Consider the following 20,374-nt stretch of genomic DNA (forward strand, 5'->3'; position numbering starts at 1 on the left):
CATTGAAAGCATAGCCCATGAAGGAAAAAAATTGATATGTTGGAATATATTAAAATTTAAAATTTATCTGCAAAAATCATTATGAAGAAGATGAATAGATATGTCATAGACTAGAAGAAAATGTTTGCAAAACATATCTAATAAAGATACAATATCCAAAATATGTAACGAAGTCATAACACTCAGTGATTAAAATATACAACCCAGTAAAATAATGGGCAAAAGATATAAACAGACACTTCATCATATGGTATTAAATGCAGAAACTGTGAAAAGATGTTCAACATCATTTGTCATTTAGAATTGCAAATTAAAATATTATACCCCTACACATATGTTGAACTGGTTAAAATCCAAAGCCTGACAATACAAATTGCTGACAAAATGTAAAACAACAGGAGCTCTCATTAATTGCTGGTGGAAATATAAACTAATACATAGACATTGGAAGTTTGGCAGTGTCTTACAAAGGTAAACAAAGTTTTACTATATAGTTAAATAATTTTACTATTAGATATTTATCCAATTAATTTGAAAAATTATACTCACACAAAAATCATTACAAAACTGTTTATAATAGCTTTTTAATCACCAATGACTAGAAGCAAATAAGATGTTCTTTGATAGGTGAATGGATAAACAAATTGTGGTACATCCATTCAATGGAATACTGTTTTTCTCAGTAAAGAGAAATGTGCTAGCAAAGACATAGATACATCTTAAATACATATTGATAAGTGGAAGAAATCAGTCTGAAAGGCTATGTAATACTATATGATTCCATTTATATGAACTCTGAAAATGTCAAAACTGTAGAGATGGCAAACAGATCAGTGGTTGCTAGAGATCTGTGGGGTGTTGTTATATAAGAGGACTTTTATATGAAGAAACTACTCTGTATGATAGTGTAACGGAGTATATATGGCACTATGCATTTGTTAAAACCCATAGAATTTGACAGCACAAAGAGTGGACTTTAACATTTGCCAGCTTAAAAAATCTTTTAATTGGTCAAGGGATCCGGGATGGAATGCAGAATATGCCAAAAGCATCCAACTGTATTACAAATGTATGAAACAACTTTAATGAAGTGGGCAGAAAATGTGCAGTTCTAAATAATTTCAGAAATTAGTAGAGTCTATAAGATTACAGGTAAAAATAACTGTTCATAAGCAGAATACTCTAGTTGATAAAGTTGTTTCCCAAGTGTATATAAGTTAACAATTCTTAAACTACTATATACATATACTGAAATTAAACAGTTAAGTAAATGGATGTTTAATTTTAGGAGGTAGGTTTCTCACTGTTGGAGTAGGAGATTATAGATAAACATGGGGAGGAGACCAGAATGACCCATGTGGTAATGAAGTTTAGACTAATATAGGTACTGATGATTGCATATATAAATATTCATAGATACATGTATATATACAGTTTAGCATACCTATGTGTATTTTCTTGCTCTGTCATCTAGGAGTAGAAGCAAGCACTCCAGTAGCAATGAGCATACCTAATACCTAGATATTACTTTCTAGGTAGTTGAATAAATCTAACTAAGACTAAAAAAGAAGATGAACAAATTTCAGAGTTAGGATGATTTTCTCTTAAAGAATAATTGGTAAGTAAGTGATATTTATCTAATTGAAATTTGTAAAATTTTGTTACCTCCTTTGTGATAAGGTAGTTATAATCCTTTTGGTGATAACCTTCTAAAGGACCTATAATTTCTTCTCTGGTAGAGTAAGGTGTAAATTTTTTACATTACCAGTTCTTGTACTTAAAGATTACATCTGATTTTCACAATCTTAAAAGATGCATATTTTGCAAATATTTATAAACATACCTATTTTCTGTAAAATTTACATTGGAAAATCCAGCAGAATAAAATTTATTTCCCTCAATAAAATAATAAAGTATATATCCCTTAGTCAAACTACTTTTGGATTGAGCCATAATCTTGCCAAAACCTGAAAAATATTATATCATAAATATATTGTCAACCTTACGTGTTAAACACACACACACACGGGCACACACACACAAAACAAAATAAAACAAAAAACTAAACTGGCTCCATGTTTCAAAAGAACCATACAGAGGTAGAAAAATCACACTACTTGTATTTTAAACATGAACTTCCTTATTTAGAAACAGATCACATAGGCAAGCAATTTCCTATGTGGCATATCCTAAAGATTTTAAATGCCATTTCCACATTTTGTTCTATTACATAATGCACTGTAAACAGTGCTGATGTTATTGTTTCATAAAATTAGACCTCCCCAGGCCTAAAGAAGAATAATTTCATCTCATACTAAATTTTAATGCAGTAAATATGGCTACAATGTACACTCTTTCAGAGCAATTACTTCATAGTTTGAGGAAGCAAACATATTTGAAAAGTAAATATCCTGAGGATCTCTGTATGTTGCAGTATGAATCTGGAGAAATATATTAAAGAAACAAAATACATTTTTTCCAAATTAGCTAAAATAGCAAACAGTTAATAGAGTCAGATTAATTTTTTACTTTAAAATTTAAATATCAATATGTCAATGAACTCTACCTACAAACTTTTGCAAAAGTTTGTTTTTCTGAGAAATTTATATAATAAAAAAATGAATTAGAATGGACTACATTCTTTTGTTATAACAGTCATCAAATGACTGTGTGGTATGGTGCGGGGGGGAGGGGAGTGGTTGTTTCCTCCTAAAGATGGTATTAACATGTCAAGAAGTAAAATGTGAAAGATATAGAATGCTAAAATAAATAATCCATGCAATCCAAGGGCTGTAAATATCAAATCAGTAAATATTTATTTAATGCTCAATATTTTCTAGGTAAAGTACTATGTGGCTTTGGACTAGAATGATAATGTAATATTTAAATTTATTTCAACTTGAAATAGAAGTAGCACAGAGACTTAGTGCGTGTTAGGACAGAAATACATTGAAAAACTTATTATTTTCCAAAATACATTAAACAATCTCCCTGAAGCAAAAACTATACTTCAACAGTGAATGGAAACCCAGAAGGCTGAGCTACATTTCAAATTGTTTATTTGTGTTTTTCTTAAAAAAGAAAACTTGTAATTTGGGTCCATTATATAAACAGAATAACAATCAGTATATGTTGTTTGGGACACTCAGGGGGGGAGAAATATATATATATATATATATATATATATATATATATATATATATACATACATACACATACATACATACACATACACACACACACATACACATATATGGCTGTATATAATACACATAAATATATATAAAATGTAAGTTACATAAGGTTATATATATAATTTTATTATATATATAAAATGTTACATTGTAGAACTCAACATGAAATATAAAATTTGGGAATATTTCTCAGATGGTCCCAACATTATAAGTTAGATAACACCACATTTAACAATTGAGGAGCCAGCAGATGCTATTTACTAAGCTGAAAATCAAATACTTGTTTACTTTATTAGGCTTTGTAGTGAGGAGAGTCTTTCAGTTATACCATAACTTTCCTCTCTAGGATTAAAATCTGTGTCCTTGGTTCATCTTATGCCGATCAGTTATTTTCATTGGTCGTTTTCTACTTTCTTGCTCAGAGATTCAGAGAATCAGATAATCCTGCATATTTAAAATAGAAGGAGGTTTGGGAAAATGAGTTTCTCATTTACATCTTGAGAGCTAATGCAAAAAAAATGTACTGTGGTACTTGAAGGCATTCCTCTCACCTGCAACTTGATAAGAAAGTGGATGCATCCTTTATTTCATGTAAACATCAGGGCACATGCAAGCATTGAAAATCTACCCCAGTTCTTTGCTCAAAAATGCTTTTATTTTATATGCCTCAAGTTTCTAACATGAAAATAAATAAACAAATAGCTTAGTTTGGAATATGATGATTGTAACATTTGATACCATTTTACAATTCCTAATGGTTCCGAATTCTAAATATTAATAATGTTTAACATGAGCAGGATTTTTAAACTTTTAAAATTAACCTCTAGTTTAACATTCCATAAGCTGCTCAATTATAGAAACTATTAAAATAGAAGCATGAAGAAAAACTTCTAGTAGACAATATGATCTTTAAAAACTGCATGTCTTAGTTGAATGGCAGAAGTAACAGCAGGTTGTAGGAAGATTGTATTTTTAAGAGCAGAAACCCAGGTTCAGTCAATATTTTTATTTAAGAAGATATAAAAATAGGATATGTATTATGGAAGTCCTTAATATAGAGAGGTGACTTTCTTCATCTACCATCATGACAAAAATCACTCAAAGTTGTTGACTTTTTTTTTTTTTCCTAGCAAAGGCAATGAATTTAGCTCTATCATCTATATTCATGTGTCCCTGGGATCTCAGAGCATGCATGCATGTGATGACTTTCAGATACTATTCTCCAGTATTTCCAAAGAACAAACTAATGCTAAGTGGTCTCTTCGGGGATTCCCTATTGCATTAGCCTAACATCATCATTCTCTAAACATTTGAATTTACTAGTTAAAATTTTTAAAAGAAAAATACTAAAAATGCACAATCAAAACCAGAACATGTGACAGGTAACAAATTTTACAATTGTTATAACACTTTTATAGCACTCCAGTTCATCCTATAAATTTGATGCCTATTGTTTTGTTCTACAGTTTTCCAGAACACTCTCTCATACAAACACTCCAAATATACATGTGATTATAATGGAAGCAGCCAGACTTACAAATGTTACCCAACATAAGTGGCCTTATTCAACTAATCTAGGACAAAGAAGGCAAGGGTATACAATGGAGAAAAGACAGTCTCTTCAATAAGTGGTGCTGGGAAAACTGCACAGCTCCATGTAAAAGAATGAAATTAGAACACTTTCTAATACCATACACAAAAATAAACTCAAAATGGATTAAAGACCTAAATGTAAGACTGGACACTATAAAACTCTTAGAGGAGAACATAGGCAGAATACTCTATGACATAAATCACAGTAAGATCCTTCTTGACCCACCTCCTAGAGTAATGGAAATAAAAACAAAGAAAAAACAAATGGGACCTAATGAAACTTAAAAGCTTTTTCCCAGCAAAGGAAACCATAAATAAGATGAAAAGACAACCCTCAGAATGGGAGAAAATATTTGCCAATGAAGGAACTGACAAAGGATTAATATCCAGAATATACAAGCAGCTCATGCAGCTCAATATCAAAGAAACAAACAACCCAATCCAAAAATGGGCAGAAGAACTAAATAGACATTTCTCTAAAGAAGACATACAGATTGCCAACAAACACATGAAAAGATGCTCAACATCACTAATCATTAGAGAAATGCAAATCAAAACCACAATGAGGTATCACCTCACACTGGTCAGAATGGCAATCATCAAAATATCTACAAACAATAAATGCTGGAAAGGGTGTGGAAAGGGAGAAAATGTGGAAAGGGAGAAAAGGGAACCCTCCTGCACTGTTGGTGGGAATGTAAATTGACACAGCCATTATGGAGAACAGTATGGAGGCTCCTTAAAAAACTAAAAATAGAACTACCATATGACCCAACAATCCCACTCCTGGGCATATACCCTGAGAAAACCATAATTCAAAAAGATACATGCACCCCAATGTTCACTGCAGCACTATTTACAATAGCCAGGACACGGAAGCAACTTAAATGTCATTGACAGATGAATGCGTAAAGAAGTTGAGGCACATATATACAATGGGATATTACTCAGCCATAAAAGGGAACGAAATTGAGTTATTTGTAATGAGGTGGATGGACCTAGAGTCTGTCATACAGTGTGAAGTAAGTCAGAAAGAGAAAAACAAATACCATATGCTAACACAAATATATGGAATCTAAAAAAATGGTACTGATGAACCTAGTGGCAGGGCAGGAATAAAGACACAGATGTAGAGAATGGACTTGAGGACATGCAGAGAAGGGGAGGTGGGGACGTAGTGAGAGAGTGGCATTGACATATATATACTACCAAATGTAAAATAGATAGCTAGTGGAAAGCAGCTGCATAGCACAGGGAGATCAGCTCGGTGCTTTTTGACGACCTAGAGGGGTGGGATAGGGAGGGTGTGAGGGAGGCTCAAGAGGGAGGGGATATGGGGATATATGTATACATACAGCTGATGCACTTTGTTGTAAAGCAGGAACTAACATAACATTGTAAAGCAATTATACCCAATAAAGATATAAAAAAATATATATCTGGCCTGAGGATTTTGATTTAGTAGACGCCTCCAACCTTGAGAAGGGCCAATCATGGATAATTCCCCAGAAATCTGAAATTGATCACCTCTGGACACATTATGCTATATGAACTAAGAATACATAGAAAGCCAGTATGAGAAAAATAAAACCAAGCTGAAAATGAGAGAAGCAACTTCTGGGACTATATTCAGCTCGTACCTGAGATCTGACAGAAAAATTGCTGTGCTGTTCTGTGAGACATTTATATTTATAATAAAGAGTCTCTCTAGTTTTAAGCTGGAAAACTTGGTATCTGCTACTGGTAACAAAAAGAGTTCGAACTAACAATGTCACTTCACATACTAGATAAATAAATAATTATAAAATTTTGTCATCAAAATTATAATTGGAATCAAACTGACAAATGAAATTCAACAGTGATATAAATAAGGACAAAATGTTATATTATACAAATAAAGAGCTGAATCAAATCAGGGCTGCATATTTCATTCATCATTTGTACACAATTATTTAATAAAACGAATTATTTAGAACTTTCTTACTTAAGAAAAATACTGTTCTTTTTCACTTCTAGCCATGACAGAGCTTCTGTCACTGGAATTGCCCTCCTGCTGTTAAAAACTAGAAAACTGATGAAAATGTATGAAACAATGGGTTTTAGACTATGAACAACAGACAGCAAAGAACTTCGATCCCTGGGAGAACTGGGTGAGTTCTATGATTGCCTTGATTTTCTCTCTGGAGATACTTTCCGGATTATGATGCTGAGAGGTTAACCCAAGCAGAGAAGATGGATCTTCCTGAGTTAGAGAAATGAAAATAGAAGTTAAAGGAAGTTGAGGCATCTGAAATTCACAGGGCAGAGTAGGAGAACAGAGGAAGCTGCACAGGAAAATACCTCCTGAAGTCTGTATATGTTACCTTGAGTCTTTTGCTCAATATCAAGGTGTACACACTTTGTGAAAAATTTCATGAGTCTGGCAAGGAACAATGGCTGAGAATAAACCATATTATTCTCAATGCTTACAGTGAACCAAGAGAGTTCAATTTCCAACCAGCCAAAGTTGAGAGACCTTATTGAACATCTCAGACATTCAGTGGGGATGACAGAAGAGTCATATCTTAGTATTAGTACTTGGGTAAAGGTTACTCTAGCCCTGCCTTAACAAAGCATATAAAACAAGTCTTGGATAAATCAAGATGATCTGCAAGTAATTTAACTGCCTGCTGAAGAAAATGCCATGACTCTTTAAAGGAAAGTAACAAAATCCAGATACTAAAAATATACACTGTCTAATGATCATCATCCAGTCAAATATTACTAGATATGTAAATACTAGTTATGTCTCATAACCAGGAGAAAAATTAGTCAACAGAAACAGACAGAAATGGCAGAAATAATAACATTGTACGTAAGAATTCAAAAGAGCTATTAACAATATGTTCAAGAATTTAAAGAAAGAATAGACATAATGAAAAGAGAAATAAAGCCTATGAAATAACATTGAAAGGAACAACGGCAAAACCCTGTAAACAAGAACCAAATGCAACTTCCCAAGAAGTTTCAGGGTGGCTAAAATTCAAAGGAATGACATTACCAAACGTTGGGGAGAATGTGGAACAACTAGAATAGTGATACACTCTTGGTGAGACGATAAACTTGTTCAAGAACTTTGGAGAGAGTTTAGGCCATTTTTTTAAATACCAAGCATATAGTACCCTGTTACCCAGTAATTCTACTCAGCATTTACTCAAGAAAAATAAAAACAGTTACAAAAAGCTTGTACAAGAATGCTCAGAGCAGCTTTATTTATAATTTCAAGAAACTGTAAACATTCCAGGTGCCCATTAAAAGAATGTATTAAAAATGTGATATATTCATATGTTCATGCAAGTAACAACTTGAATTAATTTGTAAAATATTATGCTGTATGTAAGAAGACTTATACAAAAAAATAGATAACATATGATTCCATTTATATTAAGTAGGGAACAGACAAAATTAAATCCTGGTCAAAAAAAAATCAGAATAGCAATTGCTTCTCTGGGGTGGAGTGGGCAACCATTGAGAAGGGCTGAAAGGAAATTTCTTAGGGGCAATAAAGTTTCATATTTTTATAGGGATTAGGGTTGTCAGTACTGTCTTTATACTGAGCAAGTAGGGCCCTGCCTCAGACTCTATGCCTCAGTAGACCCACACTTGGGAATGCCTTTTTAAAATTTTTCTAGATAAAGTCTGGGATCTAAGTCCCATGGGTGCAGCACAACCATCTGGGTAAGGTGACTCAAACCCCAATCTACATCTGTGTGGACCCTGATCCCTATTTCTTTTTTTATTTTTTGGGGGACGGGGGTGCTTTACAACCTTTTACCTATGTATGAGATTGAATAGATAACCCAAGGATCTCCTAAACTTGTATAATGTGGTTGTCTTGAGGCCCTGTGGACCAGTAACATGATGAGTGAATTATTGTACTGGCCTAGGCAGAGAGATAGTTCTTTAATAGAATTGTACAATATTGGGCAGTTGGAATGTTTGTGACATAGTAATTTAAGGTGATTCAATTTGTTTATACAGAAAGGTGCTCCAGAAATAATAATTACTGCGATCCCATACACCTAGACTGTCCTTTTGGGTTACACAGGTGTTTGCATTTGTCAGAACTCAGTGAGTTCATACTTAGGACTCATGAATAGAATTATATAGTGATTTTATATCAAAAGTAATAATTGCAAATAAATATTGAGCTCTAGTTAGTGCTGTGCCTACTAATGGTTTTAGACTGGAGTATACTGAAATCTGAAAATTCCATTGAGATGCATCAAAAATTAAGATGAATTTTTGGATGAATAAGTAGATAGTAAGATAGAGATATATGTTATATATCAAGAATAGTAAAAATGTTAATAGTAAATGGTAGATATAAGGATATTTATGGTACAATTCTTTCAACTGTGCTCTATATTTGAAACTTTTCATAATAAAAAGTTGAAATAACAGATATGATGAGTATGCACGAGGATTAAAAGAAAATATAGGGCTTCCCTGGTGGTGCAGTGGTTGAGAATCCGCCTGCCAATGCAGGGGACACGGGTTCGAGCCCTGGTCTGGGAAGATCCCACATGCCGCAGAGCAACTGGGCCCGTGAGCCACAAATACTGAGCCTGAGCGTCTGGAGCCTGTGCTCTGCAACAAGAGAGGCCGCGATAGTGAGAGGCCCGCGCACTGCGATGAAGAGTGGCCCCGGCTTGCCGCAACTAGAGAAAGCCCTCGCACAGAAATGAAGACCCAACACAGCCAAAAATAAATAAATAAATAAATAAATTTAAACACCCTCCTCTCACCCCTGCTGATCCATCTCCTGTCCCTATAATTAAAAAAAAAAAAAGAAAGAAAATATGAATGTAATAAGGAGACAAAAATGAAAGTAAAAATACCTAAGATCTGGGCATTAGGTTCAGTGACAGGCAGAGTTCTAAGGTGGCCCCCAAGATTCCTGGCCCCTAATACACACACCATGTACAATATCCTCCCCTTGATTGTGGTGGGAACGATAGGTATAATGGGACATCACTGTTGATATTAGGTTACTAACTGGTTGAGTTTGAGTTAATCAAAAGGGAGATTATCTTGAGTGGACCTGGACTAATCAGCAAAGCCTTAAAAGAAGGTGAAGAGTTAGAGAGAAAAAAATCTCCTGCTGGCCTGAAAGAAAGCAAAATGCCATATTGTGAACTGCCTATGGGGCCACTGCAGACAGCTTCTGGAGCTAAGAGTAATCTGTGGCTGAAAGCTAGCCTGAATCTAGAGACTCATCATATAGCTACGAGGAAATGAATTCTAGCTAACAATTGGTGAGCTTGGAAGAGGTCCCTGACCTCAGCTGAGAATCAGAGCCCCAGCTGACATCTTGAATTCAGCCTGATGAGCCCCTGAGCAGAGGACCCAGCTAACCCACACTCAGACATATGACCTATGGAAACCATGAGATAATAAATTTGTGTGAGTTTAGGGCACACATTTTTCTGGGTAATATGTTGCCTAGAAAGAGAAGACTAACACAGTTGCCTACTGCTATTAGAGTGTCTCTTCCCCAAGGCATCTTGGTGGACGGTTTGTTTGGTTTCTAAATACCATTATATGCTATAAGGAACAAGGGTTCCTTGCACAACTGGCTGATTCAAGGGTTGGCATGAGGAAATACAAGATGAACTCATAATATATTGTTGTGTCCGGAAAAGGGATGTATTTAAAAGATGATTGGAGCATGTCAAAATCACACAGACGCCATCTTCAAAACGAGGCCCCTACAGGACAAATCTAGGACAATTTCAGCATCATAAGAAATACTGTTGGTATTGTATTATTACCCAGTGAATAAAATAGGAAATAATTAGTCCATACTTATATAACTCAACCAATAAGTAAATTGAAAGTTTGATGAGGCATGGAATATACACATATTTTTCAAATACCTCTTTCCCAAAATACATATTATTTACAGAAAGTAAAAGAGTAGCTTTGCAATGGAGATCCTGGCAGACACTAACTTAAATGATCAGAGTGAATGCCACCTGTATTAGGACAAATTGAAATCATGCTCCATCTGATAGGATGCAATGAGAACACGGTATTACTTCTCTGAAACCTCATTCAAAAATTCATAAATAACCTGAATCTAATCATGAAGAAACATTTAAAAAGTGACATTCTATAAATCACCAGCATATAATCTTCAAAAAATATCAAGGTCATAAAAGTCAAGTCAAGACTGAGGAACATGTCCAAATGGAAGTAGATTAAGGATAAAAGACAACTGAATGCAGTGATGGTTCTTTTCTGGATTATTTTGCTATAAAGATCTTTTGGGGATAATTGAAGAAACTTGAATGGGGTCATAGGATTATATATATATTAGTAATATATGAGTATTCATATCCTTATTTTGATGGTCCTATTTTGGTTATTTAGGAGTATGTTCTTGTTTTTATGAAATACACACTAACATGTTCAGGGATGGTGGTGCATCAGGTCAGCAAATTGCACTAAATTGATTCTGGAAAAGAAAGTGTTTATAATTCTACTTGCAATTTTGCTGTACATTTGAGACTGCTTAAACAATTAAAATTTATTTATTACCTTTCAAAAATGTAATCAAAAGGCAAGCCACAGACTATGAAATTATATTTATCTGTGAGAGGATTTATATTAAGAATACCTAAAGAAGTATTACAAATCCAAAATAAGGTGACAAACAATCCAGTTTTAAAAACTTCAAAAAGATTGTAGCAGACACTTCACAATAAAAGTATTTAAAAACCAAATAACCACATGAAAAGGTGCTCAGTACCATTAGTCATCAAGGAACTACCACTAGACAATGTCTACACCCACTAATGGCTAACATTTCTTAAATGTTTGACAATTCTAGATATTCAGGTGGGTGTGAAGCAACTGTTACTCTCATGCACTGCTGGTTTCCACTTTGGAAAATAATTGTACAGTGTCCTATAAAGTTTAACTTACATTTGCTATCTGACCCAATGATTTTATTCTTAAGTATTTACCCAAGGATAATGAAAACTTACATTCACTCTAGAACTCATACACAAATGTTCATAACAGCTTTATCCATATTAACCCAAATTGAAAAGAGTACAAATGTTCATGTCAGGTGAGTAAATAAACACATCTTGGTGTATTAATATGATGAAATATGAGTTAGTAATAAAAAGAAGTACGTTATTCATTTTGCAGAATTATTTTTGATGAATCTCCAAAATACTGTGCTGCATATAAGAATCCAGGAATGAAAGAGCTTTTTTTTTTTTTAATTAATTTATTTATTTTATTTATCTTTGGCTTCGTTGTGTCTTCGTTGCTGCGCGCGGGCTTTCTCTAGTTGTGGCGAGCAGGGGCTACTCTTCATTGCAGTGCTCGGGCTTCTCATTGTGGTGGCTTCTCATTGAGGAGCACGGGCTCTAGGCGCACGGGCTTCGGTAGGTGTGCCATGCAGGCTCAGTAGTTGTGGCTCACAGGCTCTAGACCGCAGCCTCAGTAGTTGTGGTGCCCAGGCTTAGTTGCTCCGCGGCATGTGGGATCTTCCCGGACCAGGGCTCGAACACGTGTCCCCTGCATTGGCAGGCGGGTTCTTAACCACTGCGCCACCAGGGAAGCCCCAAGAGCTTTTATAATATGCTTCTCTTTATATAAAACGCTAAAAAAGGGAAAACAAATCAATAATGGTAGAACACAGATTAGCGTTGGTGTGGTGGGGGTGGAATTGACTGCATTGTGGTGTTACCAAATCTCGGTTTCTATACGCTGGTGCCGAATAGAAATACAGAGACAGAATTTAGGAGGAAAGAGAAAGAGTAGCTTTATTTCTTTGCCAGGAAAAGAGGGAACACAGCAGTCTAGCACCTCTAAAAACTGTGTCTCCCTTGGAGAGAGTAGTGAGAAGTTTTTACAGTAATGGTTCAAAGAATGCATGATCAGCTCGTGGACATTTTTCTGATTGGTTGGTGGTGAGGTAAGTGGGAGTCAGCATCAACGTTCTTGTTTCAACTGGTCTGGGGTCTACGTGCTTATGGGCAGCATACCATCATTAATCGTTAACTTTTCCTAGCTGGAGTGGGTTTCAGTATCTGCAAAACAACTCAAAGATATTGTTGTGTGTGTTCATTGATGGGGAACCAGGATCTTGTCCCAAGTCTGAACTATTTTTTCTCCCAACTTTGTTTCTCCCTTGTCTCTTATCCCCTCCCTTCTGTAATTAACAACTGCTTGAATCTGCCCGTTGGAACTCAGGTAAAGTCATAGAAGCTGAATGAAGGCTATTTCCTGTAATCAAAGAAATGGGGGACACAGAAAGGCATTGTGCCCAGGAGCCCACAGGGCCCTACTCGGTATCAGTGGCACAGTGAAACTTTTGGGGTTTATGGACATCTTGTATAAAGAGATTGAGGGGGTGTCTATGTGAGTGTTGATACTTGCCCAGACTCATCGAAATGCAGAGGGAAAAGTGTACTTTGTTTTATATAACTTATGTATCAATAAAATAAATAGGAAAAGAAAAAGATCAGTGTTATATATCATGAAATAGACTAGAAATCAAAATATGTAAGTCATATGGAATCAGTAATGAAAGTTCACCTATTAAAAAATCTGTAGCTTTTGTTTTGTCTGTGGGACCAAAAGGGTGCCTCAAGTTTAACTTTGCAGTAGTAAATTCCCTGCTGGATGCACAATACTCATCATCATTCATAGACCTCATTCTAGGGCTTAATCTTACTCGTCAAATGTGATCATCTTTCCATCACTTGACATTAGTGCGAAGCTACAAAGGAAACCTTTGTGGAAGGTGGATAGATTTCCCCGTTAATGCAGTGATGCATCTGATATTCATGGATGATTAGGTAAAGAAAGCAGATTGCTTTTTTTTCAGTAGGACTTTGTTGCTTTCTTACAATCTGGTCAGAGCTCCTGCTAGTAATGAAAAACCTTTGACAACAAAATTTACAGTAGGAATATTTACATTTCCAGATAGCTAGCCAAAGAGCATTTAGATGAAATTAATTTCCATCATTTATGCATGCTGGAACATTTATCCCTCTTAAATGAAAGTAAAAATATATCAAGGTCTATTGGAAATTTGCCTTTTAGGGTTAGAAAAGCCAACATAGAAAAGGTAATGAATAATATTAGAAATGAAAAATGCATAGCAAAGGATTTGCTAGAACTCATGCAGAGAGGCAGAAAAAGAGAAATAGTTGTATTTATTAGAGCTTTTATTATTTTATATGCTCTCTCATTTAAGTCCTGTATAATTATGTAGAAATGGTATTTGATATTTTTTAAATATTTGACTTATATTATTTTAGTACTGTATTTTCATTTAACAGAAACAAAGTGAATTTCAAAAAGCATTATGACCCACCATAGTCTCTTTAAAAGTAACTTTTATTGTACAACAATTCTTTTTTTACATAGCAACTGATACTTGTGTTATTTCTCTTTTCCAAGCCCTCAAAGCAATTTTTCTTATTTCCTATTTTTTTCAAAAGGATGATTCCCTCTTGGTGGCTCAACGTGATATAGCTAGTGGTTGCTTTCACAGCCAGCAGATACCTTCAGTCTGCTTGGTTGAGCAGCAGAGATTGGAATTGCAAGCAGCTATCTTCTTTTTCCCTTTTTGTAGTTTGCCCATAACTGCTGTTTTACCAAAATGGAATCATTGCTTTCCCTGTCCTCACACTCATCTCCCCTGATTTTAGACACTACAACCATATGTCTGACAGCATAGCAAAGAGAGTAATACTAAGACTTAGTTTCAAATGTTAACCAAATATTGAGATCAAAAGGATGCAAAACACAAATTTTAAAAAAAGAAGCCAACAAACACTCTTGTCAATCAGGAAAATTAAATTCTTATTTCCTGTCTTGCAAATTCAGTTTCTAGACACATAGCTGGCACTTATTACTTGGGCATTGTCTGTCCCTGGGTGGGGAATGTGATGGGTGAAAGAAGTCAGGTTGCATAACATGGCACAATTACTGAAGGGAAAAAAGTGACTGAAAACAACTGATTTAATTTATTTGGAAGATTTCTTTTTAAAGAACATGGTATTTTATAAATAATGCATATAGTATCACAGTCACTTCATAGGAGGAAAAATCCTAACTTCTCTTACGTGCTACACATCTGAAGAGATCCCAATTTGGACAAATTATATAATTTGCAAGGATGTGACATGAATACAAAGTGACCATAGAGACAACACTACTGGGAGCATATGCTGATGCCAAAATAGCAAGGTTTGATTGTGTATTTTCTTCCAAGCGGGAAAAATCCATTTTCTGCTTAGACTTCAAAGAAATAGGAAAAAACTCCCTTTTTCACTACATATCAAGAAGAATGCAAAGTGAGCAAAACAATGACCATAAAGGGCACAAAATGCTTAATTTATAGACATTAGTTGTGGTATTCAGCAAACAGAGAATAAATGAAACAAACAAGCGAACGTCCTCAGGCAACTATTTAGTGTAAGATACTCTGCAACACATAAAAAAGAGGACCAATTTTCAAAGAGCACTTAAAATCCCTCTATTTAAATATAGAGTTTAAGTCTTTTGTGGTAAGTAAACATCATTGCAGAAAAGACTTAATGGAGGTATAGTAGAACCTCAATAGTACTGAAATCAGAGAAATCCAAAAAACAACAGTCATGACTGCTCTCTTACTCTAGACAATTTCATTGACTCCTTTGTAAACATGAACTGAAAGCTTATTCCAGGAAAGCATTATTAAATACATTCCATTCATCCCACCAACAGTGTTTTTTTTTTGAGCCAGATACTGTGCTATATCTTCTGGATGAAATCTTGTACAGGACAGATAAATTCTTTCCTTCAAGGAACTTACTTTTTTTATCTTGGAGGTTACACTACTAATGATACCAAACAAGTGACCGAGACAGCCTCTGAGCTTGGTCAAACTTTGGGCAGCCTTCTTCCTGCCTTAAGGCCCAGATCCCTTTCTTTAGACCATTTACTTTAGAAAACATACAACTGTAAATCCTTCGCCTGACCTTTTGAGATGTAAAATCTTTAAAGGAGTCTCCTGCTAGTTTTATAACCCAGAACTGTCTTTCTCAAGGACCTGGGAACCACCCCTTTGAAATGTAATCAAGGAAATTAGCACCCCCTATCTCCTAGTCTCTGAGAGGGTAGGAGCCTAACTTCTTTGGCCACCTCTTGTCCAAGTTGTCAACCTATGTTCTGTCATGAAGATACTAGAATGTTCACTTTTCCTTTGTGTAAAGGCAATTAGCAAACACAGATGACCTAAGAACTCCTCATTATCCCAGAAAACTAGCAGAAGCTACAGGAGAGACACAGAACCAAGTCTTCCTTACAGCCCTCAGAAATAACCCACCCTGCTGACCCCTTGATGTCAGATTTCTAGCCTCTAGAATTGTGAGGCAAAAAAAAAAATGTCTGTTGTTTAAACACCCAGGTTGTGGTAGTTTGTTACAGCAGTCATAGCATACTAATACATAATAATGCACACACGACTAACAGGATTTTTGTGAGGATTAAATGAGGGTACAATGATATGGTAGCATAACTTTATTACCTTTGTCTCTGAAGTTTCAAACAGGGTGCTGGGCCTGGTTTACTTGTGTAAGAATTCATTAAAGCCTGTTTAACAAATCAGTGAATAAAAACTAAGCAATATGTTTGGAATGGAATTATCAGTGTTTAAAAACATAAGAAAGCCTTATGACATGTTAACTCTTTGTTACTCAGTTCTGAGTTTTCCATGGACTTTCTATTTATAGTATAATTTATTTCTCTAATTTTGATAATTTCAGTGCTGTGTTAAAAATGGTAACCTCAGCTTTGTGTTTAAAACTCTTTAAAAACTTTTACATTAACGTTAGCAGGTTGACTAATCAAAATATTGCCAATCACAAAATATTTGCAGTTTGTAAGAAAACACACGTTAACCTAGACAGTGAATTTCTTGGGATGGAATTTAAGTAGTTGTAACCAGTCAAAACCAAAGGTATTCATCACAGTCTTTTCTTATGATCTTCAAAGTACATTATTACATTCAGGATGTTTTCTACTTCCATGTATATAATAAGACTTAAAAACCAGTGGTGGAAGTAAATGAATTCTTGGTTGCTGAAAAAATATATTATGGATAAGCTTTGTGTTGTATTGTAGAAGGATGTCACAAAATTAGAAAAGAGACCTTAAATATGAAAACAAAGATGGACATTTGCAAGAGAATTTAGGAATAACAAGAATGAAAAAAGAATGCACAGATTTTACTTATTTTCTGAAAGAAAATAAGAGACAGCCTCAGCTAGACCAGATTTTGAAGTATTTTGACCTCTTTGGAAAATGAATTTTAGTCACAATTTCATCAGTCAATGGCCCTTAGGTATTCTTATCTCTTACTGTATAGCTCTTAGCTGATGACAATGATTGCAAATTAATTAAAATCATTCTGACCTTTGGGCTTCAGAAAAGGAGGAAACAAAGTAGACAGAAAGAAGCTTTGATATAATTATGTTAACTTCAATTAAACAAACTTTCACCAAATAACCTGTTAGAATGTGTGTAGTGAAAGAGCGGCTCTCAACATGCATGTGATGAAGTTAAATAAAAGCGTAATCAAATTTTCTTTTGAAAATGGAGAGAAATCTACGCATTGTTTTAAAAAGGGATACATTCCAGTCAAATTTTCTTTATTGCATTTTGTTGTTTGCAAAATCAAAACTCATAAGTGTTCCGTAAAGCATATTAAAGTTGAATAGAGTGAACAAATGGATTACTTAGAATTTAAATGCAAGCAGTGTAATGATTTATTCTCCATGGCTAGTGGAAAGAATGCACATTGCAATAAATAAAAATCACAGACCTCATGGATAGGAGTAATACACTCATGATACTTAAGAAAATTAGAGCCTTGGTGTACTCCTAAAAGTAGATTCAAGATCAATATCAAGATATACATTCACATTGCAAAATAAACAAAAACTTCTACACTGTTGGAAAACAATTTAGAGACTGACTGTCCCACAGTAATGTTTATGGCATGTTTTAAGGTGATTTACATTACTTCAACAATTTGAAAGGTAATATGTTTTATTTATGCTTAAAAGTAAAGATAGACTATAAAAAAGTTAAGTGCGGTCTGTGTTCTGTTGATTGAATTAGAACACAGTTTCACATACTAATTGATGTGCTGTATAAGGTACTATCCTACAAATTTATCATTTATTTGTAATAATACTCAGTTGGTGTCTAATGCCATTATGAGAGTACTTTGTTATGTATTATGTATTAACTAATCCTTTTTTAAGATGTGAAAAAAACAAAAAATACAGTTCAGCACCATGCAAAGAAAGAAAAAGTGGTAAACCATATCGCATTCAAAAACAAAGGGAAACTTTGTCTGTTTTAAATAATTTGTAAGTGGTTTGATTTTTCCATGTAATATATATTGTGTATTTCACTATTATTAATGAATCATCTCTACCAAAAGGCAGAATCTTTAGAATACAAACAAATTCATTTAGCTGAAGCCCGAAAGTGTCAAAAATAATGACCATGTTATTGAAAAAAATTTCATAACAATGCAGTTGAAATAGATTGTCACTCTAGCTTATGTCCTTTGTCTTATTTTTAGTTTCAATTAATTGGCCATAGATTCTGGTATAGGACTTTGTGTGCTTAAGTGTGCAAGTGCGTGTGTCTGCGTGTGTGTGTCCTGGATGTTTAAAAATGTAAAAATATGAAGTTATATTGTTTTCTTCCTATAGTATTCAGACATTAGATTAATAACTTGCACTTGATTTCATAGATCTGCCTGTAGATCTACTGAAAAAGGACAAATATATTTAACCTTTGGCTTTTAAAAATGTATAAGCTGTTCTTTAGAGATATGTAACAGAGTATATAAAGATTATTATATAAAATTATACTTATCTTTTTTTGGCTGTTTTTTCTCAACATATTTTAGGGTAATAATATTTATTTATCTATGTATCTATTTGTTAATACACCTCTTTCATTTTTTCTGAAGTTTTATAAGATATTGTGTTGGCAGAATCTTTAGAACTGTACCAATGTGGACAAGTTAAAATGATAGTTAGGCTATATAATTTCATATGATCACTTGAATTTTCTAATAATACACTTCTTGAAACTAGATATCAAAATAACTATTTGAATTTTAGTTGTTTTTAAGTGTCTTATGTAAAAAGAAAGAAAAAGGATTTATTTCCAGAGATTAGAATAAAACATTACCATACTAATAATTCCACTCTTTTAAAATGATGTTTTCATCATTAAATCAGTATGAAATATAGAAGGATAATTATTTTTCTTTTGGAAAATTAAATTTTTTAAAGGAAAAAAATACAAAACATACTTTCATTGGATATTAAAGTGACAAAACAAGAGTTACATGATTTTTTAAATTTAAAAAATGTTTCTAAATTATTTATAGACCGAGGGCATTCTTACACAAAGTTTGGCACTGCAAATAATATATCCTGGTCCAACTAAGGAAGGAAAGTGCTTAGATCCTAAAATATTGAAAAGCATAGAATTACAGAATTTCAGATTACTCTTTTTCATGTCTTTAATCTACCATCTGATAAACCCTACAGAAAACTACTTTACTGTTTAAAAGAATCTTAAAAGAGAATTCACATCTATTTGATTTTATCTCTGTCAAACTGAGGAAAGCTAGTGATTGTGCAGAAACGAACTTTGGTTTTTGATTCTGTGGAAGTTGAGGTAAAGTTGTTGACTATCTTAATTGCCTTGGGTTATTAGAAATGTGTTGCTCACTTCAGAAGCTAAGCATTAGGTGGCGGGCTTCTTATCACTCTGTGTTATATCATGTCAAGTTCTCCCAAGAAAATACATTAGAGCCCATCAGATTAAAATACTTTTTAATTTCTTCCCTCAGGGAAGAAAAGTTTCCAGTGAGAATACGCAAGGCTTGAATCATTCAATTAAATTATTTCAATTCTCTCCCAGCTCATAGTCACTACACAGAACTGACTCAGGCTTTCTTGAATGAGACCTGTTAACACTGAAGCACTTGCTGGCTGGAACAGTATGTCCAGCCATGTATTTTGAGAACTGTATGGCTCCAGGGGACAATATTTACATAGACTATGATGGGAATGACATCACTGGAGTTGTTTAATGCAACAGTCTCGCATTTTCTATGTGACGCCTGTCAAGAAAGACATGATGGAGGGACTCTATACTGATTAGAATTTAAAAACCACAATAGAATATTTCTACCAACCTTATAACAAGACATATGAGCAAAAAATCAGTTTTACAAAAATCAGAGAGGTGAAGATGCAAAAGAAAAAAAATCTAAGTGAACTTAATTCCAGAAAATGGCATGCCCTTACTAGGAGAAAAGCCATGAACATGGCTGATTTTATTCCTAGTAGAGTTTAAAAACGAGGAAAAGCTCACTATATATAGTTCCCATACCCTAGTGGCTGACAAGATTCTAAACAAGTGGAAGGCAACCATCTTCTTTGGTGGGCAGGCATGGGGGTTGGGGGGAGGGACGGGACAGGATAGCACTCCTAGGT

At 34.3% G+C, this 20,374-nt stretch overlaps 1 long non-coding RNA gene across 1 annotated transcript in view; it reads right to left on the reverse strand.

Annotated features, from left to right (window-relative positions):
* Positions 1–1,538: 1,538 nt before the first annotated feature.
* Positions 1,539–20,374, reverse strand: part of LOC309664998 — a 475,535-nt gene continuing 456,699 nt past the window's right edge. Inside the window, exon 5 of the long non-coding RNA XR_014266138.1 lies at positions 1,539–3,638. This is a non-coding gene — a long non-coding RNA (uncharacterized lncRNA). The remainder of the gene's footprint in view (positions 3,639–20,374) is intronic.

The sequence above is a fragment of the Balaenoptera physalus genome (assembly GCF_965194825.1).
Source record: "Balaenoptera physalus genome assembly, chromosome: 7".
Taxonomy (NCBI): Eukaryota; Metazoa; Chordata; class Mammalia; order Artiodactyla; family Balaenopteridae; genus Balaenoptera; species Balaenoptera physalus.